Source organism: Balaenoptera physalus (genome assembly GCF_965194825.1).
Source record: "Balaenoptera physalus genome assembly, chromosome: 11".
NCBI classification, from domain to species: domain Eukaryota; kingdom Metazoa; phylum Chordata; class Mammalia; order Artiodactyla; family Balaenopteridae; genus Balaenoptera; species Balaenoptera physalus.
In genome coordinates this window covers 17,283,586-17,309,538 of record NC_138896.1, presented here as the reverse complement: position 1 = coordinate 17,309,538, position 25,953 = coordinate 17,283,586, and the positions used below count along the sequence as shown (strand labels likewise).

Sequence of the window (25,953 nt, the reverse complement as noted above, 5' to 3'; positions counted from 1 at the left end):
TAAATGTCACTTACGACTCTTCGTAGTTCCCTAATGACAGGAAGATGCTCTTCCATCCAGTTTTGACCTCTCTGTTTGCTATGGAAAAACTTCCTCTTTCAAGTGGGATTCATGTCAAGAGAACCAAATAAGAAGCAAATAGAAAAATAAAATTCATAAGGCACAAATGGGGAGAAAAATCACTGAATCCTTACAAAACAACTGGCATTGGTCAAGGTGGTGCTCCTCTATATGCTACCTGCATGATATCTCGATATGTGTGTCCTTCTGGCTCAGAACAATAAGCGCCTCTCCTCAGAGAGGCTGGGCGTGGATTGCTCTGTAGAGCACTTAGCACATTCTGAGTGCTCTGTAAATGTCGGGGATATGAGATCATCTTCAGGGGATGGCGCCTCAGAGGAAGGTGCCATGCGGATACTAGTATTGTTATTCTTTTAGCACAAATTTATAATTGACTTTCTGTTAAACATTGCAACAAAAATTAATTCTGTATGATTACAGTCATTAAACAAATGCCTGGTAATGAATGCTTTCTTATTAGCATTCCTCAAATCACTGGGGTAATACCATATAAGACTGTTGCTCCATTGTCAGATTAATTGGGATGCACAACCTGCCTTTTGCAGTAGAGCCTGCACACAGCTTTATAGCAGCCGGACCATGATTTAAGGCTACTGCTGCACTAATTTATCTTCGAGTTTTTTCCTATTGCTCTTGCCATTCCGTTAGGTACAATTTACAAGTTAATTACAGCATACAAGTAGCTTAAGGCAATTTCTACCTGCTAAAAAAAAGCAGTGTGTTTTTTAAAACCAAAATGCAGGCGAGAGCTCTCCCACCATTCTTCTTTTGATGCCGAAACTAACCCAAATAATAAGGACTGTGAAGGTTTTCACCTGTTTTTGCACTGGGACGGTCACCCCAAGAATCACCTGCCTTCTTAGCAAGCAGGACAGAAATAGTTAAGTCCTGAAGGCTGTGAGTTAAAAACTCTGCCTGAGAGACACTCAATGTGAGGTGTGCCTGCCAGGTGTGGGGTAGCACTGCCAGGTGTGGACGGAGAAAGGCTGCCCTCCTGCAACTCTGCTTCACAGTCAAGGTCGTCTGACTGGTGCCACCTTAGAAACTGGCCCGGTTCTGTAGAGGACATTGAACGATCACACCCTGCAAGTCAGCTGACTGCCGTGTCATCGCTGCTGCTTTCTGCATCATCGCACTGCCCCAGCCCTGGTTCCTGCCGTTTCCTCATCACAAAGCATACAACTAGGCAAAAAGCGACAGTTGGAAAGTGTTCTTTTCCTGCTGCTACCTAGCATTTCTTCCGTGAGGAGTATTTACCTTTGTTTAGCCAGGAGCAGAGAAGCAGTCTGAATGCACACAATGGCTTCACACTTGGCAGCGTGCATTTCCAGCAGAGCAGGTACTGCTTGGAGCCTGGTGGTCAGACTGCCCCTGGTGGAGCGCGGCTGGGTCCCCAGCACTTGTGGGAATAGTGTGCGGGCTTCTCACGCCGCGCCGCTCTACCTGCAGGAATAAAGGCTAGGACAAAGGAGATGCTGATGCCGTTTGTCTGGCTGGGGCCTGGCCAGGCAGACTCCACCGAACTGATGCTGTGTGACTCTCCCAGCTCCCAGTTCGGGCTGGTCACGGGGGCTGGAGCAGATCCCCGCTCCTCAGTTAGAACACGGTTTAAAGGAGAAACCAGACTCACTGACCTAAATGCATCCCAGTCCTCTCTGGATGCGGGGACAGCTGTCGACTAGCAGTGACACAGCCAGCCATCAAGTGGAGAATCGTGGCGACTGCAGTCTGGGTGCAGGTGGAGCCTGGGAGATTGACAGTTTAATTGCGGTCCTCCGATGGCTTCTCATTTTCCTAAATAATTGTGCTCGCTAAGTGTACAGTTGCCTGGATTAGTCTGCCTTCCACACAGTCTTCATCTGCGCTGGTGGGAAATCAGGGTGCCAGGCAACACTGTTTAGTGCTGGCTCCTTCCTGCGTGATGTGATTCAACTAGGATGGGTCACACTGACAACAAAGAAGGAAGCAGAAAGCATCACTTTATCTTCTCTTGTGATGTTAGCGGAACATAACTGTTCTTCTTCGCAATGATGCCCTCCTCTGTGTGTGTGTGCGTGTGTTTGTGTGTTTGTGTGTGTGTTTTAATTCATCTAATCGAAGAGCCTAACAGATATCATCATGGATGTGTGCCTTTTTAAAAATGATTTGGAAAAAAAGGCAGCCTGTGGAGACAGCGATTTGAGACAGCTGCACATTTAGGTTATTGCCAATTTGAAATACTTTGGTTTGTGAAGCCGAGCCCTGAGAGACAAGCTGGGTAACTGAGAAAGAGATCGTAGATAAAGAAATAAAAATGACAAGCGTAATGGAGGCTCTGTGGAAGGACTGTCAGAGCATCAGTTCCTGGATGGCAATTTCGCCAGGCTGAGATTGAATAATTCATAGATTGAAATTACCCTGCTTTCACCTTTCCATTTAAACCGGCATGATCTGAATCTCTAATAAATTTTCCAGATAAAGTAAAATGCCAGTTTGAATCTGAAGAGCTTTTAAAACCAGATGCTGCATCCCTGAATCTTTCGGTATCTTTCACAATTATCCTCTGAGGACTGCACTTCGTCACGAAGCAGCGTTACCAGTGAAAATTACTGTCATTACAATAGCAACAGTAGAATACCGTCAAATGATCGCTAATTTACCTAATTTGCTAAGACTGTGTGCTTTTAACGCCCATTGTATGTCACCCTGCCGGGCACCGGGATCTCTCTTGCACCGAAACAAAAGTGAGGCAGTGTGTGTGATACCTTAACTCCCAAAGCAAAGAACATTCTCCTAGGTTACAACGTCTCTTTCGTTGGGTTTGCATTTGTGTGTGTGTGTGTGTGTGTGTGTGTGTTTCCATTGCCTATACCCCAAATGTCCATTTGGGGAATTGGTGAACGTGTTGTGTATTTGGGGTTGATTCTTGGATACAGGAGAGCACAGACTTCTTAATTTATACACCCTTTTAATTTTAATGTATACAAGCATGTGTTTACCAGAAGGGAGGGAAGATTCTGTTCTAGGAGGAGTTTAAAAATGCAGCCAAGATGAAGTGTTCATCTTTGTTTCTTTTTTGAAACCCCTCTCTGCTTTCAGGTTAGAGAGCCTTTCAGGGAATTATAATCCTGGTGTGATGTGTTTAAAAAAAAACAAAAACAAAAACGTTTCAGATTGAGAAGAAGCTCAAGAGATATCCAGTAATAACTCTGTGCAGCCCTTATTGAGAGCATGTGTGCCTGAGTGAGTACAGGAAGCTTTGGTCCTAGACTTTGGTTGTGTTTGTGTCTGCTCGCTCTCCAAGTAGAAGTCTTACCCAAATAAGTGCTGCAGGTTTTGTCTCAGGGGTCACTGTGCCACCTGAGAGAGTGGCATGGTTCTTCAAGCCTCCGTGGAGAACAGACTGTGATCATTTGATAGGCACAGGCACTTGTGGAATTTCACCCTCAGTAGCAGACAGTATGTGGGCTTCTGCTAGTCAAGTGATTTAAGTTTGACTCTCTAGGTAGGGTTTCCGAGGGATGACAATCTCTGCGGAAGAAGGTAGGGTTGAAACATACCTGTCTAATATTGCGAGTTGTTTGCTGAAGACCCTGAGCTCTGGTATATTTCTTAATCCATTATCCCAGCTTTACCTCTTCCTGCACCCCTGCAAACACCTTTGGCAGAAGGAGGTAAGTTGTATTTCTCATCATTTCTATAGTCGATGATGTTCCTTGTTGTCTGGTTTCAGTGGGTATATGTTTTTTATGTTATACTTTCTTTCCACTTATTGTTATTCTCACTAACCTTGGGATAATAAACAACTTTTTTTCCTGTGTTTTTTCTAAATACAAATGAAACATGGTACTTTTAAAAAGTGATTTAAATATAGTTTTTTTTTTCCCCTTTGTCTGAATACATACAAAGTTTTAAGGCTTTCCAAAGGAAAGGGGGAAACAGTTTTACATTGTAAATAATTTGTTTAAAAATAGCAGCAATTCACTAGAGATCAGTTCTGTTACCATATTGTTTTGTGAGATAGCTCACATTTCTAATACTGAACCTATTATTCTTATCTTTGGAGGAAGAAGCTTGGCTCTTAGTGACAAAGGGCTTTTCACAAACCCACACTGCCTAGGTGCCAAAGTGTTTTCTTTTGTAGCGGGGTGTGGGGGGGAAGAAAGAAACATAGTCTTGATATTCTGCACAAGGTTTTAAATTCCTGGCATTTTAAAGCTCGCCAATAGTCAAAATTGGAGCAGGGTAATTAATCATTGATTGAGCAAACTGGTTTACTAGTCTGATATTTAAGTAGTAACAGGTATCATAAAATTCTCTAAGAATAATTGGAAATCAGATTTTTGTTACTTTTTTGGGAATGAGAAACTAATTGTATTCACTTGATAAAATAGCAAATTTGAAACTGATAGTTTTATGATTCAAGTATTTGTAGTTCATATTCTTGGAAAATGAGAGGTTTGTTTTATTTTGTTAGGATGCAGGTGCCACTAGTGCTATCGTGTGTTAGTGCTTGATGATATTGATGATATTGAAATTCCCTTGTTTTGCCACAAAAAAGAAAAGATTCAACATTTAGAGCTGCTAACTTAAAAATCTTGAACTCCAGTATTTCTCTAAAATTAAATTTTCTTTTCAAACTATATTTAAGTCATTGAATGTAAATGATCATGGTATTATAAAATAAGTTCTTTAGATAATTTCTAATCCATTGTTGACAACTTTTTTCACTATGGATATGTCTTACTTATAATGCTCTAGATAAGCATAACAGTTGAAAAAGACTACCAGGATAACTTTACAATTGCAAGTAATTTGAAAAAATTAAAGAATCAACTGTAAAGTAGGGATTAATTTGGGTGAATCTCAGATACTGTCATGGCTTAACACTATTTTGTACCTTTTTTTTTCTTTGATGGGCATGAGAAAGATAGGTATGGGCATGAGAAAGATAGGTAAAAAGTTATCCCCTCCCTCCTAACTCCTAACCCCCAATCACTACAGAGCATCAGCTACAGTTAGCAGGAATGATTTAAAATGTAAACACCAGAACCACACTTATAGAATCCACAAGAATGCCTCATATTTTAAGATAGGATGTGCAAACTTTATCACTTAGTAATTGCAGTCTTTTCTGCAATACAGATACTTTGGTGAACAGATGCATTTCACATATAGTCAAATAGAATATTCCTAGTTGATATGAGATGTCTCTAATTAACATATGCTACAAGGACAATGGCAGAGTATAGTTTTCCCTAAGTTTTAGGAGTGTAGTAATGAAACATGCTTTTACCAAGTACAAATATTTGTGCTATCCTAGGCTGCCAAAGAGAAAAAGGCAGGTGAGACAAAAGAAACAGGTGAAGATCAAAGAAAAGCACTCACATTATTCAGTGAGGCTTTTTTTTTTAAAAAAATAGCATGATCAAAAAGATTGAAAATCTTGTGTCTGTGTACTGTGTCTGTCTTTTTAAAGAACCTCTTCTCTCTAGTAAGAGAATCTTTCCAATATTTTACTATGAAAAATTTCAAACATACAGAAAAGCTGAAAAGTTGTAAACAGCCAGATACCAACCCTCTAGACTCTGTAAATACCATTTTCCTGTACTGGCTTCATCACAAGTATATCCAACTATCTACCCTTCTGTTTATCCATCAATCCATCTTATTGTTTTGATGCATTTCAAAGTAAGTTGCAGGCATCAGTATACTTTACCCCTAAGGAGATGCCTGCTGAAGTGTTTAACTAGAATTCAACATTTGTTTATAGTGTTTTCCTAAGTAAAATTTATATATGATGAAGATAGAATTTTGAAAACAACATACTGTTTTTTCTTACGTGGCATTAATTATTTCTTTAATGTGATGAGTGACTGCCTGCAAACCCTTATGATCCGATGTTTTAAAGGTACAAATCCCCCATTAATGGTGGAGCAAAAGAAGCCCTTCCCAATCTCAATCCCCATCGCCCAGGTGAGCCTTCATCCGCTGAGCCCAGGGACCACTAGTAACTCAGCATCAGTATTGGGATGGAGCAGGTTTCAGGGCATACATAATTAATTCCCAGGGTCTATCCCCATTCTTGGACCAGCTTTCCCTTCTTTTATCTGCAGGCCCTTGAAAAGTAACCCCTTTGCCTCTTGAACAATTACTAGCTGTTCTTTTACTTGGGTTCTTCTCTGCCTCTTCCCTTTCCTCCCCTACTTTTCCCAATTGGTTTTTCCCTTTTCCACTTCCTTCTGACTCCCAATTTTTCTTTTTCTCAGAACAAAAAATGAAATCTCTTCATTTTTCAAGTCATTCTTCTGCATGCAATTTCAGGGAAATGATTATGGGAAGCAAAGGTAGGGAGTTAAAGAATCACAAGAACGCTTAAAGGGATTGGTCATTTATGTTATAAAAACATAAATGAGTTAAGGATTGCCCTCTCAAGACCTCTTCATGAATCCATCTCTTGAATACAGTCTTGTGGGTGAGATTTATCCAATCCTTTCTTAACTGAACCCTAGACCAAGCTTCTTTATAATCTGTACTGGTGTAGTTCCTAAGAATAAGGACATTCTCTCTGCTTCCCAAATCTGCTAAGTTTCATAGACTCAGCTTCTGGTCACCAGCTCTGGTCCATAACATTTCCATCAGTAGCAGCACAAGGCCTGCCTCTTAAATTATGCTTGGCCTTGACCCCCCAGGATGAGGAAATTCTCAAATCTTTGGTCCATGTACACATGGCACTTTCTAGGTGGCTTCTCCCTCGGGCCATCTTTCTTCATTCAGTTCAGCATGCCTAAAGCTTTCATTAGATATTAGATAAAAAGATCATTAGATCGTTGTGGCTGGGTCTATCTTTGGCTGGATTGCCACCAATTCGCCTATTTTTATAAAGTACTAGTTGGTTATAACAGACCAGTTAAAAGTTTAGGTTTTGTAATTAGAGAAACCTGGATTGTAATCTGTATTGCCACTTAACTAGCAACATTACTCTAAGCCAAGTTACTCAACCATTTTGAGCTTCACTTCTTCAAAGGTTGCTGTGAATATTAAATTACATTTATATATTATATAACATATACATATTATCTATATATAAATAATATATAAATTATAATTTATATGTTTATAAATTTTTATTTATATTATAATTATATATTATTTATATATAAATGAAATGTATATATTATATAATATATATAATTATATGACATTTTATTAAGTATATATAATGTATTCAGCACAATGCTTGGCACCCACTTGGTACTCAGTATATATTAATGTCCTTATCATCATCATCACCATCACCACCATCATCATCACCATCACCACCATCATCATCATATTAACCGAAGGTGCCATCCTCCTAGAACTCAACTGGCCCTCCATCAATCTGGGTTCTCTAATACAGCAGTCCCTAACCTTTTTGGCACCAGGGACTGGTTTCGTGGAAGACAGTTTTTCCACGGACTGGGGTGGGGTGGGGGGATGGTTTCTGGATGATTCAAGCACATTACATTTATTGTGCACTTTATTTCTATTATTATTACATTGTAATATATAAGGAAATAATTATACAAAGCAATTGATTTATTATGGTCTCTGTGCAGTCAGATCTGTCTGCTGATGACAATCTGTATTTGCAGTCGTTCCCCAGCACTAGCATCACCGCCTCAGCTCCACCTCAGATCACCAGGCATTAGATTCTCATAAGGAGCGTGCAACGTAGATCCCTCACACGGTCAGTTCACAGTAGGGTTTGTGCTCCTATGAGAATCTCATGCCGCCTCTGATCTGACAGGAGGCGGAGCTCAGGCAGTAATGAGAGCGATGGGGAGCAGCTGTAAATACAGATGAAGCTTCTCTCGCTTGCCCGCCACTCCCCTCCTGCTGTGCGGCCCGGTTCCTAACAGGCAACAGACTGGTACTGGTCCGTGGCCCGGGGGTTGGGGACCCCTGCTCTAATAGATCCTAGCAGACTGCCCTCTCTCACCAGGTCCAAATTTGCTTATTTTAATGGACCTCACATTAAATTTCCCCCTTTTTTTAAGGTCTAAGAAGGCCCCTCCCCCCAGCTTTCAGTTTGGTGTGGAGCAAAAACAACCAATAGAACTCGCTGAATGATCAAGCTCTTCCAGGTGAGGGCTCCAGGTTTTCCTCAGCTGTTCCCCATGAGACTGCCCTCCTTCTTTCAGAATTCTACATTACAAAGTCGAATTGTGGAATATGTGCAAGCATAGGTTTAATTTAATTTTAACAAAAGGGGGAGACACAGGGTCTTTCCGTCTAGGAGGGTCAAAGGTAGAATTGTGGAAGATTAATTTCCTACCACATCACTGCAAAACATAGCAGATGACTGAGGACGTACCAGAGAAACACAGCCTTTAGGCTCAGCAAGAGGGGCCTCTGCCCTGGGCACCATGCTTTTGAGAGCTGCACTTCAGAGGGCCCTGCTCTGCCCCTCTGCTGTCATACCCTGTCACAGCACCCCCTACAGGGCAAAGTCAGTGGGTCAAGGGGACTCGTCCATCCAGAGCCTGCGCTTCCCCTCCCTCCTAGAGCACGCTTCCTGGAATCCTGAATTCCTGCATAAGCATCCCTGTGTAAACATCCGCGGCTGAGGATGAAGGATGCTGCCACTGTCTGTACTCCTAGGCCTGAGAGGCGGGCAGAGGAGGCCGCTGGGGAGCAGCCTCAGGTTGTAACCGAGCAGGACCCTGTGGGGCCTTCCCGGGAGAGACCCCTCCCCCATATCCTCTGCTGAAGCTCCTCTCTCAAGTGCCCAGGTAACAGTATCTGATGCACGTTTCTTGAGTTGTTTTACAGATGAGAAAAACCCCCACCACGTGGAAGACATTAACTGCTTGATGACCATCAGCACGTAGCCCTCACGCCTACTGGGGCCTAAGGATTGATCACGTTAACCCCTGTGACACCTGTTACCTCACCATCAACCAATCAGAGAATTGTGCACGAGCTGATCACGTACCCTGGGACGCCTCTCCCTCACCTGGCCTTTAAAGATACTTTGCTGAAACTCTTGGAGGAGTTGCGTGTTTTGAGCACTAGCTGTCTTGGACTCCTTGCTTGGTGTCCTGCAGTAAACGCTGCACATTCCTTCACCGCAACCAGGCGTCAGTAACTTGGTTTTACTGCGCGTGGGTGAGAGGACCCAAGTTTGGTTGGGTAACAAGGTGGGCTGAAGCGTCCACACATGTGGGAGACGCCTTTCCTAACGCAAGAAAGCACTGGGAGTGAGCAGAGGTGCTGGTCAGGCCAGAGGCTGCTGCCTGTACCGCCGCCACATTCTGGCCTAGAAACCCGGAGCAGGGAAGACCCCCACGTTCCGTTCTGGTCTTGGGAAGGAGGATTTGTCAAGGTAAGAGAGTCGAATTTATTTTCTTTAACAACATGTTGGCTTTATTTGTACCTTTTAAGTATTTAGAGATGGTGTGGAGGCCTCTGTCTGTACTCTTGCCCAGACCCTGCTCATGGTGGTCAAGCCTGAACCTGAGCTCGCTTTTGGAGGCTCAGTCCCCCCGAAACCTGATTGGTTGGCCGTTATTGTGTTCATGGACAAGTCAGTCTTTATTGTTAGTACAAAGGGAAAAAGGCTGTTTGCTCACTCAAATCTAGGAAGCTCATTCTCTAATTGAGGTTTTTAATCCCCAAGTTTTTGAAAGTTAGTAAATTCAGAAAGTATGAAAGTTCCATTTTGTATTTATGTATAGAACATTCTGTGGGTAAAAAAAAAAAAAAGTGAAAATGATTCATGATTCTCTCTACTGACATATTAAAGAGGTAAACGGGTTTTTTGTACTTGACCTAGCCAGAAAGCCAGCAGCTAACTGAATTAGATAGGGGGCTGGGCAGGATTGGTACATTAGAGGCTATGGACCCAAAGTCGCCATTTTATTGAGCTACTTAAAGACATGATCTCTCTTTCACTGCACTGACTACGATATTCGGTACTGAAGATGTGAGTTGAAAACAGATAAGTTAAAAATTAATACCTGGCAGTAGGAGAGTCCCTGTTTCATAAAATAAATCCTACAGTATGTATGATTTTTTAAAAATTGGACTTCCAAAAGAAAATTCAGGGGTCAAAAAGAGATTTGGGAAGCATGGAGAGGGAATATGCCCAGGGCTGTGGGTGTTTTACACACAGTAAATGATAGACGTGTTAAACGTCATTTAGTCCAGCATAAAACACAGGGGCTAACATAGCCGAATCTGGAGCCAGTCAGCCGGGATTTGAATCCTGATTTTGTTGCTTTACCATCTGTGTGAACTTTGAGTTTTTAACCCCTCTGGTTTTCAGTTTCCTCATATGTAAAGTAGGGATAATAGTGCCCTCCTTGGGCTTCCCTGGTGGCGCGGTGGTTAAGAATCCACCTGCCAATGCAGGGAACACGGGTTCGAGCCCTGGTCCAGGAAGATCCCACATGCCGCAGAGCAACTAAGCCCATGAGCCACAACTACTGAGCCCGTGCACCTAGAGCCTGTGCTCTGCAACAAGAGAAGCCACCGCAATGAGAAGCCCGTGCACCGCAACAAAGAGTAGCCCCCGCTGACCACAGCTAGAGAAAGCCCGCACACAGCAACAAAGACCTAACGCAGCCAAAAATAAATAAAATAAAATAAATAATTTTTTAAAAAGTGCCCTCCTTGGAAGGTAGGAACGAGGATTAACTTAGTTAATATTTGCAGAACTCTTAGGAGAGTGCTGGCACAGAGTAGATGCTGTAGAAGCATTTGTTAAATAACAGAGTAAAAATGGAAGATGAAGAAATTCAAGTCAAGAGAAGTTATTAACTTGTTCCCCATCACACAGTGAATTAATAAAAGATCCACCGTCCAACACAGATATTCAAATATCAGGCCTGATTCTGAGAGTGGCACATTGCCCAAGAGCTGATTTTGGCCAAAATAAAAATATCTATTTGTGTCACTTATTAGATGTCTAAAGGAGAAGGAAAAGGAACTTTAAAAAATACTGTAGTACATTATCCTGATATATTTTTAAAGTTTTTGTCCTACCCTTTCTGTATTTAAACGTTGTTTTTTAAATTGTTATTCCCTTTTCAAGTTAACTCTTATTCCTAGCCAATAATCTATCAAGAGAGCTTACTACCTCACTCCAGTGCGTTAAGTACTCCAGAAAAAGGGCCGTTGCCACACACACATACACATCCCATCATTGTATGGTGCAGTGAGTCTCGTTACAAAAATAATGCAAATATATGAAAGAAATTGGGAAAATGCACAGAAGCGTAAGAAGCAAAATAAACCTCAACAATAATCCCACTCCTCTTAAGACAAGCATTGATTGTCTATATGATACAATTGTGTGTGTGTAAATAAATTATAAAGATTGGACTTAAATTGCATATCCTGCTTTGTAACCTTTTAAAAAATGAGTATATCAAGAACAGACCCCTTTAATTGCTGTATATTATTCCAATATACAATCCTTTTAGTGGGACATTTAAATTTTTCCAGATTTCTACTATTATAGATGTAATTGGAAACATTAAAAGTTTAACGTGGCAGAATACATTCAGAAGCAACCAAGGTCTTTCTTTCCTCCTCTTCCCAAGGACCTGCATAGGCCTTTGAGTCGTGGTTATCTATACTTTCCTTGGTCCCTAGGGGCAAGTCAGTAGGCCCTTGTGTTTTCAAAAGTGTGTGTTCAGGGAGATGAGTCAACTGAGAGTCCTACATAGGAAAGCGTTGGAGGCTTTGTACTTCTAGAGTCAAGAGGGAAAAGGGCCAGACCGGAAGCAAAAGGTGGACTATTCCAAGATTCACAATGAGGGGTGGGTTCCTCAGGAGGAGGCAACCGTCAGGAGGCTGTGGTGGCATCAAGCTGGTGGTGGCATCCTGGAGGTGCAGAACTTTGAATGGGGGACTGTGGGATTGCCTGGGGAATACTCTACATTCCTGTGGCTGAGGTGGGTCCAGAGGGTTGTGGTGTCATTAGCAGAGGCTCTGGCCATGACAAAATGCATGCAAGCCTAGAGAGTAAAACTTCTTGGAACTGCCTTCCCTAGATTCTTCAACTGCTTAAGCCCAAGGATTCTCCACAACCCCAAGGGCTGCAAGAGGAAAACTAGAACTCGGAAAATAATTAAGCATCCCACCAACTCTAGCTGGTGGTGATATACTAGCCTTAATATTGTTTGGAAAGATGATATGGTACCCAAGTCTCAGGGGTACACTTCTTGTATGTATAACTTAGTATGCCTGATGATCTGCTTAGTATAAATTCCTAGAAATGCAATGACTAAAAAAAAGGGTCCAGTTGAAGGCTTTTTGTATATCCTGTGTCTTATAAGTTTCTGTATTTTTCAAGTCCACTGATTCTTCTATTTATCTCTCACAAAGGGTTGTTAGGGAAAGGGGGACAAGCAAAATTAGCCAAGCTAATTGATCATTAAGTATAAATTTCCATTTATAATCTTCCCCATCTCAGAAGACTTCAATTACTGGATTACTTTATTGATAAGCCCAAGTGATAGTTAATCATTAAGTATTTAAGCAAACAACATAAATTCCCACATGAGCAAGTGACATGCACTTTATCAGTTATGCAGACTGTCAAGAAATTAAAAAACCCAACTCCTTGGCACCCTTGCCAGTTGTATGACCTTGAGCAAGTTACTTAACTTCTCCGAGCTTCAATTTCCTCTTCTCTAAGCAATGGGTAATAATAGGACTGACTTCTTGGGGTGATTGGGAGAATTAAAAGTGGTGGTACATGAGATACACTAGAAGAGTACCTGGCACCTGGTGAGTACTCTATAATGTCATCATCAGAGCATGCAGCATGCCCTCCAAGGCGGACCTCCTTCCTGAATCCCCAGTGTCACCTCTCCTGCTCCCCTCACCTCAGGCGCCAGCTCTACTGAAATACTTGCTATACTCTAACCTTGCCCTGCTCTCATTTGTCTTGCCTACAATTGTACATGCTGCTTTTCCGCCTGGAATGACCTTGACTCCCTTCTTTTCCTAGCGAATTCTCTTATCATCCTTCGAGATTTAGCTCCTGTGTTATCCCTCTCCCTGCAAAGCCCTTCAGCTTGAGCTGGGCACCCCTCTGCTGTCCACTTATGAGATGTGGCAGAGTGTATTTTAATTGCTTGTTTACGCTGCTGTACCCCACCCCCAGGTAAGCTCCCCAAGGTCAGGGAACATGCTAGATTTTCTGTTGTATCTCCAGGGCCCAGCCCAGTGTGGCCCATCATAAATCCTCAATAATCATGTGCTGAATGACGCATTTGTCACAAGATCACCAGGGGAAGAACGGGACCATTTATATTCGTAGTGTTTTCGAGCATTTCCACAAACATCTCATTTGATTTCTATGGACCAAACAAGCAGGGATAATTCCCCCTCTTATAGATGTGGAAACGGAGACTCAGGGAAGTTAAAGCTCTTACCCAAGGAGACCTAGCCTGCAAGAACCGAAGCCCAGTGCCTCTTCTTCTGGCCAGGTTTTGTTTTGTTTTGTTTTGTTTTTGCATTACACAGCTCCATCTTTCTAGAGCAGTCTCTATAAGACACTGTCTGTGCTTTTGACTAAGGGCTGATCTCTCCAAGTAGGAGTTAAAAGAAGGTTAGAAACAGCAACGTAAATCCTGGAGACAGGTGAGCTGGTTGGAAAACTGGAGTAGCTGATGAAGGAACGGAAGACAGAAGAGGCGGGTTTTTTGTTTTTTTTTTCTCTTTATTGGAGTATAATTGCTTTACAATGTTGTGTTAGTTTCTGCTGTATAACAAAGTGAATCAGCTATATGCATACATATATCCCCATATCTCCTCCCTCTTGAGCCTCCCTGCCACCCTCCCTATCCCACCCCTCTAGGGGGTCACGAAGCACGGAGCTGATCTCCCTGTGCTATGCAGCAGCTCCCCACTAGCTGTCTATTTTACATTTGGTAGTGTATGTATGTCAATGCTACTCTCTCACTTCGTCCCAGCTTCCCCTTCCCGCTCCGTGTCTTCAAGTCCATTCTCTACATCTGTGTCTTTATTCCTGCCCTGCCACTAGGTTCATCAGTACTGTTTTTTTTGTTTTTTTTTTAGATTCCATATATGTACGTTAGCACACGGTATTTGTTTTTCTCTTTCTGACTTACTTCACTCTGTATGACAGACTCTAGGTCCATCCACCTTGTTACAAATAACTCAATTTCGTTCCTTTGTATGGGTGAGTAATATTCCATTGTATATATGTGCCACATCTTCTTTATCCATTCATCTGTCGACAGGAGGACCCGGGTTCTGTGGAGGTGCTTTGGGAAGGTGGGAGAATGGACCCCAGGGTGATGTGCCCACCTCTGAGTTTGAAAAGTGGATCAGAATACTTACCATCCACTTTTCCAGAGGGCTTTAGGCCAACACAAATCATTTTGATTCTCTTTCCTTCTTGAGGCCTCAGGACATTTTAAATTTATTTATTTATTTAGGCTGTGTTGGGTCTTCGTTTCTGTGCGAGGGCTTTCTCCAGTTGTGGCGAGCGGGGGCCACTCTTCATCGCGGTGCTCAGGACATTTTAAAACCTGCCTCTGTGATTCTCACCCATGGGCACGTGGAGCTGATTCGGGGTCCATCAACCAAATGGAAATCAGCTGCCTGCTTTCCTCTGCTATACTCTGAACTTTCCATTCAGAAGCTGTAATTGATACCCCACTAGTTACCTTTCTTGGTTTTTAGAAGATTGGTGAGGCAGGAAGGAGCCACTCTTGACCACCGTTGCATTTATGTTCAAGAAGAACGAATGCTCTTCAGAATTTCATGCCCCAGATACCAGTAACAAAGGAGCTGTGATGGACAACGTTTAATTTCATTATCCCTCCTTGGAGGCTGATAATTAAATGATGCTTTATTAGAAGCGTTGTAGAGTTAAGCTGATGTGCTCTTCCGTGCTGCCTTTAATTTTCAGTCCCTTCTGCTTTGTGAGTTAGGATAATGGCCATTCTTTATATATTACTTTCCAATTTTCAAACCACTCTCAGCTGTGTTATCTCATTTGTTTCTTATGACCCTGAACTTGGAGCATAGAGAATTGAAACAACTTAAAGTCATCCAGATGGTGAGCAAGCAGATCCAAAACTCAACTCCTGACTGCAGACTCGGGCTCTCTGCTCACCTCTCTGAGGATATCCTGACCAGGATTCACCTGATGCCCAGTCTAAGGCTAGCCTGCCAGGACAATTCCTGGAAGCGTGAATTAGCATTCCATACAACTTCAAGGCTTCTGAAATCAAATTTTGAAGATGAGTGGTTTGGGGAGGAAAGAACTGAGTGAAAACTTTCAGACCCAATTCAAAGGCAGAGTCCCCCTTTCCATTCTCATACCATGAACGTTAACTCTTTTGGCAGAATAATTGTAGATGTTCAGGAATTGTAGTCGCAAAAAAGATTTCATGCATTTCTAATGACGGGTCTTTTATGATAAGGCCAGTTGATAGCAGGAAGGCAGCAAGATACTGGGTGAAAAGCATGGAATAGGGAGTGAAACGGACTCGCCTTTCAAGCCAGCTTTGCCATGGACTGGCTGTGTGACCTTGAGAAGTTATTTACTCTCTCTGGGCCCTTAGTTTCTTAATTTTTACAATGTAAATAATAACTACCTTGTAATGTTGTGAGGGTTCACGGAGTAGCATGTCCCTCCAACACTTAGAACACCAGTTCATTAGTAGATGCTTGATAAAAAATCTGTTGAATTGGGTGAAATGAATTTGAGATACATATGGTGCACCTACGTGGAGTCTGGAGCCTGGTGAAAACAACAAGGGCTTTCAGCTATCGAAGCTCTACAGAAGCACCAGAGGCGAATAAGTTACCTTAAATTAATCTAGCAATGGCATAAAAATAAATGTGTATGAAAGAGATGATTTGTTTGGTTATTGTGAAATCAATACCAACTCTCGTTCTGGTCGTTTAAGAGACTGGAGGGGAAGAAAGTGCTTTTATTTTTTTATTTTTTATTTTTTTTTAACATCTTTATTGGAGTATAATTGCTTTACAATATTGTGTTAGTTTCTGCTGTATAACAAAGTGAATCAGCTATATGTATACAACTGACAAAGGATTAATCTCCAAAATGTACAAGCAGCTCATGCAGCTCAATATCAGAAAGTGTCTTTTAGATCATCTTGAAACATGGTTAAGAAAAGGGACTTTGCCCCAGTCTTCTTCATGCTTTCCGGCTGACAAGTATAGACTTGCTGGAATCTTCAGTGGGTTTGTGAACTTCAGGCCACTGGTACACCAAAATTGCACCATATTTGCAAATCTTGTGTAAGTTCACAATGGGGCATTGTCTTCTCTGCTCCAGGGTATGAGGATTGTCTGGAAAAAAAGGTTAGTTGTTGCCATGACCGAACTTGGTATAGCCAAGACTACAGTGTAGTATTGAAGCAGAAATAAACCATGGGCTCTTGACATGTTTGCCAAGCGATTTACAAATGTGTTTACTTAAAAAGTAAGCATAACACATAATCTTATATGATATTATGTCGAGGGAAGTTTTATGACTCTAAAGTGCCCACATCATATTCAAGTAATGGCTTCACATCTCTCTAATACGATCTCAGATCAATTTTTAGTTTTATCCAAATATCTTGATTTCCTGATCTTTTACTTATGCCTCATTTATCCAGTTCTCTGGATAAATATGTCAGTTCCTTGACATATCTGAAACTAGTTTTGAATAAGAGGAACTGTATTAACCTTAGAACCTCTAAAAGCAAAGTGTTGTTGGAAGTTTTCCAGTGAAGTAGATGGAGGGGGAGAAGGGTGTCCTTGTATTTTTTTTTGGTATTTCACAGCGCTTTGAGAGGTAGGGAATGTACAGCTTTGAAATAGTGAATCAAATCATCATAGACCTAATGAGATCACCTGATCCAATCTCCAGGCTTCAGGCAACAGAATGTCTAAATCTTCTAAGATAAGTAGTAATGAATATCTCTCAACTTCAAGATCTTGAAGGATAGAGACATTGCTGTCTGCCTTAATAACCTGACTAAGGGCTAAAAACTTTTTTCTGCATCCAACTGAAACTTCTTTTGTCATCTAAATGATAAAAATAACTGATCAGACTTCTTGTGGAAGACACATAGATTGATAGACCCAACACCCATTCCTATCACTTTTTCCCTTTCTGTCTCCACTGTAGAATCTTGGAAAGTTAACCAGTCACTTTCCCAACTTCCTTTGTAGATAGAAATAATGCTGCAAAATTTCAGGTTAATATTCAGCAAATGAATATCTGCTGCGGGTGGTGATGAAGCAAGGCTCTGGATAAACTTTTGTTGTCCTGATAAAACATGACAAATATGTCTTGTGATACCCTTTTCCTTTCTTCCTGTCTTAAATGCAGATGTGATGCCTGGTGCTACAGTAGCCATCTTGAAACCATGAGGGAAAGGCCAAGAGAATCACACAGACATTGGTCCTACCTTTTTGAGCAATTGAACCACTTCCAGCTACCACTAACCTCCAAACTTCTGATAAGAAAAATCCACCCCTATTCCTTTAAGCCACTATTGCTGGGTTTTCTACTATTTGCAGTTGACCTCAATGCTATCTGAAATTCATTATCTAAAAGATTTCATGTGGCCAAAGAGTCAAATCCATTCAGCTTCTCAAGGCAGACTCTGTTCTCCCACTGCACTTTTATAAGTTCCTTCCTTCCCCAATCAATGCACGCTCATGAAGGCACTGGTTCCTTGGTTACTTTTCTGTGTTTATTCTTTTTTAAAAAAGTTTTATTGGAGTGTAGTTGCTTTACAATGTTGTGTTAGTTTCTGCTGTACAGCAAAGTGAATCAGCTATATGTATACGTATATCACCTCCTTTTTGGGTTTCCTTCCCATTTAGGTCACCACAGAGCACTGAGTAGAGTTTCCTCTGCTATACAGTAGGTTCTCATTAGTTATCTATCTTATACATAGTAGTGTATATATGTCAATCCCAATCTCCCAATTCATTCCACCCCCCCCCTTTTCCCCCCTTGGTGTCCGTATGTTTGTTCTCTATGTCTGTGTCTCTATTTCTGCTTTGCAGATAGGTTCATCTGTACCATTTTTCTAGATTCCACGTGTATGTGTTAATATATGACATTTTTCTCTTTCTGACTTATTTCATTCTGTATGACCATCTCTAGGTCCATCCATGTCTCTGCAAATGGCACAATTTCGTTCCTTCTTATAGCTGAGTAATATTCCATTGTATACATGTTCCACATCTTCTTTATCCATTCCTCTGTTGATGGACATTTAGGTTGCTTCCATGTCCTGGCTATTGTAAATAGTGCTGCAGTGAACATTGGGGTGCATGTATCTTTTGGAATTACGGTTTTCTCTGGGTATAAGCCCAGGAGTGGGATTGCTGGATCATATGGTAGTTCTATTTTTAGTTTTTTAAGGACCCTCCTTACTGTTCTCCATAGTGGCTGTATCCATTTACATTCCCACCAACAGTGCAAGAGGGTTCCCTTTTCTCCATACCCTCTCCAGCATTTATTTTTTGCAGATTTTTTGATGATGGCCATTCTGCCTGGTGGGAGGTGATACCTCATAGTGGTTTGGATTTGCATTTCTATAATAATTAGTGATGTTGAGCATCTTTTCATGTGCCTCTTGGCTATCTGTATGTCTTCTTTGGATAAATGTCTATTTAGGTCTTCTGCCCTTTTCTTTCTTTTTTTTGGCTGCATTGGGTCTTAGTTGCAGTACGCAGGATCCTTGTTGGGACATGCGGGATCTTTCGTTGTGGTGCGCAGGTTTCTCTCTAGTTGTGGCTTGTGGGTTTTCTCTCTCTAGTTGTGGCGCGTGGACTTCAGGGCGTGTGGGCTCCAGAGCATGTAGGCTCTGTAGTTTGCAGCACTTGGGCTCTCTAGTTGAGGTGCAGAAGCTCAGGAGTTGTGGCTCATGGGCATAGTTGCCCCACAGCATGTGGGATCTTAGTTCCCTGACCAGGAATCGAACCCGCATCTCCTGCATTGGAATGCGGATTCTTTACCACTGGACCACCAGGGAAGTCCCTTCTGCCCATTTTTTGATTGGGTTGGTTGTTTTTTTGTTATTGAGCTGCATGCGTTGCTTGTATATTTTGGAGATTAATCCCTTGTTAGTTGCTTCGCTCGCAAATATTTTCTCCCATTCTGAGGGTTGTCTTTTGGTCTTGCTTATGGTTTCCTTTGCTGTGCAAAAGCTTTTAAGTTTAATTAGTTCCCATTTGTTTATTTTTATTTTTATTTTCATTACGAGGCGGGTCAAAAAAGATCTTGCTGCAATTTATGTCAAAGAGTGTTCTGCCTATGTTTTCCTCCAAGAGTTTTACATTGTCTGGCCTTACATTTAGGTCTTTAATCCATTTTGAGTTTATTTTTTGTGTATGGTGTTAGGGAGTGTTCTAATTTCATTCTTTTACATGTAGCTCTCCAGTTTTCCCAGCACCATTTATCGAAGAGACTTTCTTTTCTCCATTGTATATTCTTGCCTCTTTTGTCATAGATTTATTGACCAAAGGTGCATGGGTTTATCTCTGGGCTTTCTATCCTGTTCCATTGACCTATATTTCTGTTTTTGTGCCAGTACCATACTGTCTTGATTATCTCTATTTACTCTTGGTTTACTTCCCACTCTGCCCTCATCCCTAAATCAGCTCCGTTTTTAAAGGCACATAATTGTCTGTAATCTCTGTTATAGACTGAGCCCTACATAATTCCCCAGTAAAACACTTATGTGTGATCACTGTGTTACCTAGACTTTCCTGCTAAGTCTCAATTGTTCATCTGCTTCTCCAAGTCCCTCTACTGGAAATGCAAAGGAGAGGCAGGATAAATACTTTGAATGACATGAAGAAATGACATTAATAGCCATGGATTACTTCGAAAATGTTATATAGCATTAGTTCTTCCATCATTCCGGGTAACCATGGAGCTTCTATAAATAAAAAGGAGGTTCTTTAAAGCAGTGGTTTTGACACCAGAAGCATTTTTATAATCATAGTTTCATTAATGCAAAAGTTTTCCTTTATAAGACTTAATTTCTCATTAGTCAGAATAAGAAAAATTATCCCTAGAAATTAGTTACTAAATGAAATCAGGTGGTTGAGTTAGATTATCTTTACGTTTCCTTCTAGCTTCGAATTTATGATTATAATGAACTTTTCAGACTTGTGCTTGATAAAAACACATCTCTCCAAATAATCAAGTGAGATCTTGGGGAACTAAACAAAATCATTTCCTTCTCTTCCTGTGTAACTCAGTCCCAAAGCCATTAGATGAAGTAGAGGAAAGTTAGAAGTTCATGGTGTGGGGAGAGAGGGAGACAGGATGGCCCAGAATGGGAAATTGGAGCCCAAGTGGGGTGTCCCCATAGAGGAAAGGGTAGCCAAGTGTGGAAAGTCGGATCCCAAATGAAGGAGATTGATCAAATAAGTGTATTAAGAGTGACGGAAACCACGTGTATTAGTCTGCTCAGGCGGCCATAACAAAATATGTTAGACTGAGTGGCTTACACAACAGAACTTTATTTTCTTATGGTTCTGGAGGCTGAACATCTGAGGTCAGGATGCTAGAATGGTCCAGTTCTGGTGCAGGTTTCTTCCTGGCTCTCATATAGCTGGCTTCTGTGTCCTCACATGGCAGAGGGCTCTGGCGTCTCTTCCTCTTCCTATAAAAGGAAGAAATCCATCACAAGGGTCCTGCCTTCATGAACTCATCTAAGCCAATTACCTCCCAAAGGCATTATCTTCAAATACCATCATATTTGGGATTAGAGCTTCAATGTATAAATTTGGGGGGGATATAGTTCCATCCATAGTATCATGTTCCTCACTACCAGAGAAGGGAAGTATAATGGGAGGAAACTAGAATTAACCTGTGGGGTTGGATTGGGAGTGGAGAAATTAGCATGAACTCAGGATTTCCAATATATAGATAGATATAGAAATATAGACTTAAATGTATGTGTAAACACGTATCTGTATATATATTCCCTAGCTCTGTCCACTGAGAGTGTCTGGGAAATAAACACAATTAGGGTCCAGATCTTGGCCTCTCCACTAAATGGAACCAGAGCTCCTTGGAGAAATGGTCAATTCCATGGTCAGGTCAGATGAAGTACAACATGAGCCTGAAACACATTTTTTGTGCCAGAAACTAAGGAAGTGCTCAAAAAATGATGATGTCATGTAAAAAAGCACAGAAGTCAGCTTGAACAGACTCCTATTGCGGCCGGCCAAATGTGGGATAAGTTGAGCATTAAGTTAAATAATTATGTAAATAGATTTAACAGATCAACTAAAATAGGAAATAATGAATCCTTACATTATTAATAAATAAAGTAAAACTCAAATGAGGAATGGTATATTTACATGGTTACAAAATATCACCCCACAAAATACTTACTAAGAAGGGAAAAAAGAGTAACTGCAGTGGAAAAGCTTGGCAAACATCACCTTAAGCAATCAAACTGAGCAATGCCTGTAAGGGGACAAGGTGTAATCATACACCATCATACCAGGATGCAAAGAGAACAGAGTGCTGCCTCTGTGTTATTCCTGCCAAAGTTGCATAACCTGAATCTAATCATGAGACAGTAGCTGATAAATCCACGTGGAGGGATATTCTGCAAAGTAAACTGTCCTGTACACTTCAGAAGCCCGTCAGGCTCATGAAAACCAGAGAAAGATTGAGGAACTGTTTCTGACAGAAGAAAAGTGAAGATGGGTGGTCACTAAAGGCACCGTGTGACTCTAGATCTTTTAGCTATAAAGTTGGACATTGATAAGACGATGGAAGAACCTTGAATAGGCTCTGAGGATTAGAGGGAAGCCGTGTATCAATGTTAATTTCCTGACTTTGATGGTTGTATTGTGTCAGGTAGGGGAATGTCCAAAATAGTATGAAAAAATCCACACTAGAATATTCAGGGTGATGGGGCATCTGAGCAGCATTTACCCTCAAATGGTTCATAAAAGAAAAGTTCTTTGTACTGTTGCTCTAATTCTTCTGTAAATTTATGATTATTTTGAAATTTAAAAAATTCTAATGGGACTTTTAAAATCAATTTTTTTTTTAATTACACTATACTAGGTGTGCTTTATTTATTTATTAATGGCTGTGTTGGATCTTCGTTTCTGTGCGAGGGCTCTCGCCAGTTGCGGCAAGCGGGGGCCACTCCTCATCACGGTGCGCGGGCCTCTCACTATCGCGGTCTCTCCTGTTGCAGAGCACAGGCTCCAGAGACGCGCAGGCTCAGTAGTTGTGGCTCACGGGCCCATCTGCTCCGCGGCGTGTGGGATCCTCCCAGACCAGGGCTCGAAACCGTGTCTCCTGCATTGGCAGGCGGATTCTCAACCACTGCGCCACCAGGGAAGCCCAGGACTTTTAAAATGAGTCTAAAACCAAACTAAATTAATCTTAAATGAAAACTTTTGATTTTGCTTTTATGAAAAAGTTGACAGCCCGAACCCATAGAGTGTACAACACCGAGAGTGAACCCTAAAGTAAACTATGGACCTTGAGGGGTTATGATGTATCAATGTAGGTTCATCAGTTGGAACAAATGAACCTCTCTGGCAGGGGATGTTGATAATGGGGGAGGCTATGCACCTGTGGAGGTATACGGAAAATTGCTGTACTCTTCTCTCAGTTTTGCTGTGAACCTAACACTGCTCTAAAAAAAAAAATGAAGTCTTTAATAAGAATAATAAAGTGTGAACAGCAACTTATGTGTTGTGGAGTTTGCACAAATATAAACTTAGCCTTATTACGGGATACAAGTACAGATGGTCCGCAACTTACAATGGTTAGACTGATGATTTACAACTTTATGGTGGTATGAATGTTACTGAGTCCAAGCCCATACTGCTCACTGTACTACAGGCCAACAAATTGAGAGACGAGTTATTGGGGCAAGGAATAGTGACTTTATTCGGAAAGCCAGCAGACTGAGAAGATGGCAGACTAGTGTCCCAAAGAACCATCTAACCAAGTTAGATTTAAGGCTGCTTTTATACCAAAAGGGAAGAGGGTGTGGCTGATCGTTGCAAACTTCTGGATATAAGAATCCTTTGTTCTTGCATCTATCCCCACTAGGTCAGGTCATGAAGTTCCTGTAAACCTCCAACAAGACAAATGTTATTCTCTGTTCTGCCACTTTTTATCTTTATATGAACAGAAAAGTTTTATACCTTTAAAGGTCAGAGACTTGAGAATGAGCTCTCTTGTATATTTCAGGTTATAGGGAACATTCTTAACTTGTAGCAAAAGCAACAGAATACAAAAGTGAAAGTAAAAGAAACAGATCCAATATGGAGTCAGATTTGTTCTTGCCTACTACATGAAAGTGGTATGCATTCAGTAGCACTGTACTTTGAATTTTGATCATTTCCCCAGGCTGGCAGCATGTGGCACAATACTCTCGTGACGGTGGGCAGCAGCAGCAAGCCACAGCTCGTGGTCAGCCTCACGATCATGAAGGTGAACAACTGATAAGACATACAATTATTCTGTACCCAGACAACTGTTCTGTTTACCACCTTCAATACAGTATTCCATACATTACATGAGCTATTCAACACTAGCATAAAATAGGCTTTGTGTTAGATGACTTTGTCCAGCTGTAGGCTAATGGGTTCTGAGCACATTTAAGGATAAGCTATGATGTTCTGTAGGTTAGGAGTATTCAATACATTTTTGACATATGATGTTTTCAACTTACAACTGATTTATCTGGATGTAACCTCATAATAATCTGAGGAAGATCTGTATATACTGGGCTTGCTTGACAGACATTTGCTAGACACCAATGTAATGCCAGGCCAAGTGCTGTAAGGATTTTTTAAAACTACAGTTGACCCTTGAACAACATGGGTTTGAACTGTGTGGGTCCACTTATAAGCTGATTTGTTTTTTCAATAAATAGAGCACCTGTATGTTCATTTTACAGATTTTTAAATGAACTAAGTGTGGGGAAAAGTTTGTGTTTGATGAGAGATCCCAGTATGTGGCATCAAAAGAACTGGGGTTTGAGTCCTGATTCTATCCAAACAGTTTCAGCTTCTTGCCCGTGGGTGAATCATTTTATCAATTCCTTTGTTTTGAGGCAGAGATAGCAGTATGTGGATTTTTGACTGGTGGGTAGTGGGGTATGGGGGGTCAACACTTCTAACGCACCACATTGTTCAAGGGTCAAGTGTAGTCATATGTGGACTCTGCCTGCAAGGAACTCATGAGCTGGTTACACATGCGTGTCGCTTAACCACAATCCCATTCTGTATGATTCTAGTGGACAAAGCATTTATTTAAACCTCTCCTTAAAACTACGTGTTAATGAATAACTGCAGAGAGGAAAGGAAATTGAGCTATGGGTTCAGAGTTGACTTAACGCAAAAGAAAGCCAGCATATTCACAGCAAGCTGTAGATTCCTGGAGCTGGATGCTCATGGCATGCATTTGTATGTGTATGCTCTATCTTGTATCTTTGTAATATCTACTACATGGGTCTATTTATACTTGGCAAAAATCTCTCTGGAGACTTTTATCTTTTACCTTCACTATGGAATGATGACACCTACACTGAAATTAGACTTACCAAATAAGGAACTGTTTGTTTTTTTAAAGCCATGGATACTTCTAACAGTCCAGTGGCCCAGTGGGTTATGTTGAGCCAGCAGATGATTACACTTAAAAGAGGAATGTGCACTTCTTCAAACAGCCTCTTGCTACTTTGGCACCTTGCTTTGCAGGGTATGTCCACTAATTACTCAATTGAGCATTTGTTTCCACTTGTAAAAGCCAAGTCTAGATGCTAGCACATCCCCAATCAAACTTCTCAAAAGCCCCCACTTCTTAAAAAAACTTTTAGTTTTCATTGGAGTATAGTTGATTAACAATATTGAGTTAGTTTCAGGTGTACAGCAAAGGGATTCAGTTATGCATATACATGTATCTATTCTTTTTCAAATTCTTTTCCCATTTAGGTTATTACAGAATATTGAGCAGAGTTCCTTGTGCTATACGGTAGGTCCTTGTTGGTTATCTATTTTAAATATAGCATTGTGTACATGTCCCAAACTCCCAGTCTACCCCTCCCTCCCACCCTTCTCCACCTGGTAACCATAACTTCATTCACTAAGTCTGTGAGTGTGTTTCTGTTTTGTAAATAAGTCCATTTGTATCATTTTTTTAGATAGTGCATATAAGCAAAATCACATGATATTTGTCTTCTCTGTCTGACTTATTTCACTTGGTATGATAATCTCCAGGTCCATCTATGTTGCCAGAAACGACATTATTTCATTCTTTTTAATGGCTGAATAATATTCCATTGTATATATACCACATCTTCTTTATCCTTTCATCTGTTGATGGACATTTAGGTGGCTTCCATGTCTTGGCTATTGTAAACAGCACTGCAATGAACATTGGGGTGCATGTATCCTTTTGAACCATGTTTTTCTCCAGATATATGCCCAGCAGTAGGATTGCTGGATCATATGGTAGCTCTACTTTTAGTTTTTTAAGGAACCTCAGTACTGTTGTCCATAGTGGCTGTACCAATTTACATTCCCACCAACAGTGCAGGAGGGTTCCCTTTCCTCCACACCCTCTCCAGCATTTACTGCTTGTAGACTTTTTGATGATGGCCATTCTGACTGGTATGAGGTGATAACCTCATTGTAGGTTGATTTGCATTTCTCTAATAATCATCGGTGTTGAGCATCTTTTCACGTGCCTCTTGGCCATCGGTATGTCTTCTTTGAAGAAATGTCTATTAGATTTTTGCCCGTTTTTTTATTGGGTAGTTTGTTTTTTTGATATTGAGCTGCATGAACTGTTTGTAAATTTTGGAGATTAATCCCTTGCAGGTCACATCG

At 41.1% G+C, this 25,953-nt stretch overlaps 2 long non-coding RNA genes across 5 annotated transcripts in view; one reads left to right on the top strand and one right to left on the bottom strand.

Annotated features, from left to right (window-relative positions):
- The first annotated feature begins 1,137 nt into the window (after window positions 1-1,137).
- Window positions 1,138-25,953, top strand: part of LOC309638849 — a 93,608-nt gene continuing 68,792 nt past the window's right edge. For 2 of the 4 annotated variants that reach the window (XR_014251331.1, XR_014251332.1), the window contains exons 1-2: window positions 1,143-3,738; window positions 8,883-9,430. This is a non-coding gene — a long non-coding RNA (uncharacterized lncRNA). Of the gene's footprint in view, window positions 3,739-8,866; window positions 9,431-25,953 lie in introns of all 4 variants that reach the window. The other 2 variants (XR_014251329.1, XR_014251330.1) reach the window with 2 other exon arrangements.
- The window catches only part of LOC309638861, a 109,835-nt gene continuing 102,537 nt past the window's right edge, over window positions 18,656-25,953 (bottom strand). The window contains exon 4 of the long non-coding RNA XR_014251363.1: window positions 18,656-20,741. This is a non-coding gene — a long non-coding RNA (uncharacterized lncRNA). The remainder of the gene's footprint in view (window positions 20,742-25,953) is intronic.